Raw genomic sequence first — 1,688 nt, 5'->3', positions numbered from 1 at the left:
CTGACTGCTTGAGCTGGAGCATCATTTTTTTCCCCTGCCTTTGGACGTGGACTTCAGTGGAAACATTGACCCCTCCCGGGTCCTCAGCCTGCCAGACCGGAACTCACACCACCAGCTCTCCCTGGACTCAGGCCTTTGGACTTGGACTGGAACCACACCATCAGCCCTCCTGGATCTCCAGCTCACTGACCGTAGATCTTAGGTAATAAATCTCTTATTATATAGACACACATACACACACATACATACACAAGTACATACACACGTCCTACTGGTTTTGTTTCTCTGGAGAACCCTGACCAATACAATGTCACCATCCTAAAAATCGCACAAATAAATATAGGTGGTAAGTGCTATAAAAGCATATAATAAGCATATTTAACCTAGTCAGGGAAGACAATCGTAAAAAAAATATCGATCTGGTTTCAGACTGGAATGAAAGGAGCCAAAAGCTGTAGCAGAAAGTGAAAAGTTACTGAGTGCATGCAGGTGAGATGACTGTTACCTGAACAAAGGTGGTTATTACGGGTGTGGAAGAAGATGGGTTTGGAAGATATTTAGTACGTTGAATTCACAGCATGGTCATGGAGTAGATGTTAGGCGGAGGGAGACGGAAGAGTTAAGGATGACTTTTGGGTTTCACACATGTGTTCCTGGGGAGATGGTGGTCCCTTTCATTGAGAAAGGGGATACAGGCATTTCAGGGCTAAATGTCATGATCTTGGTTTGGTTAGTTTAAGTCCTTTGCCATATCTAGGTGAAATGTTAAACAGGCAGTTGATTAGAAGTGAATAAAATATATAATGACGGTGTAGCATGCTGTTTTGTTGTAATAACATCAACTAATAAGAAAGATAGTTGATTTTCTGGCTGAAAATGCTTACCTCTGAGAAAGAAAAAGTGAGGCTGAGGGAAAGTAAAAATTATAATAGGTCCTAGTTACTGAGTACTTTACATATTAAATAAGCCCTATGTGCCTTAAATGTTAAATTAGTGTGTATGTCACACACCACACTATGAGGTCTAAGTAGTGTTATTATCCCGTTTGGTAGCCAGACTTCAAGACGGTCCTCAATGATCCCACCTTCTGGTATTCGTGCTCTTCCATCATTCTCTCCACAGTGAAGAGAGCTGACTTACACAACCAATAGAATGTCACAGAAGTGATTGAGTGTCACAACTTCTGAGACCAGATCATGAGAAACATTGTGGCTTCCATCTCACTCTCTTGACTTGCGCACTCTGGAGGAAGCCAGTCGCCATCTTGTGAGGAAACTCAAGCAGCCCACGAAGAAGCTTATGTGGAAGGAACTGAGGCTGTCCACCAACAACAAGCACCACATGAGCCAGCCACTGTGGAAAACTTAGGCCCAGGCAAGCCTTTAAATGACGTAGTCCAGCCCACATCTTCACTGCAACCTCATAAGAAACCCCAAACCAGAAGTACCCAGCTAAGCCACTTTTGAATTCATGACCTAAAGAAATGGTGAGATAATATGTGTTTATTTTTTTCCACCACTTAGTTTTGGGGTGATTTGTTATGCAGTAGTAGATAACTAATACACTTCATTTTACAGAAGAAGAAAATAAGTCACAGAGTGGTTGAATAACTTGCCCAGTATTATGCAGCTAACAGTGGCAAAACCAGGATTTGAACTCACATTATCTAGTTTAGTTCCCCTCCCTAA

This window comes from Propithecus coquereli, unplaced genomic scaffold, assembly GCF_000956105.1.
Source record: "Propithecus coquereli isolate 6110/MARCELLA unplaced genomic scaffold, Pcoq_1.0 Scaffold55, whole genome shotgun sequence".
NCBI lineage: Eukaryota > Metazoa > Chordata > Mammalia > Primates > Indriidae > Propithecus > Propithecus coquereli.
This window is presented reverse-complemented; position numbering follows the sequence as displayed.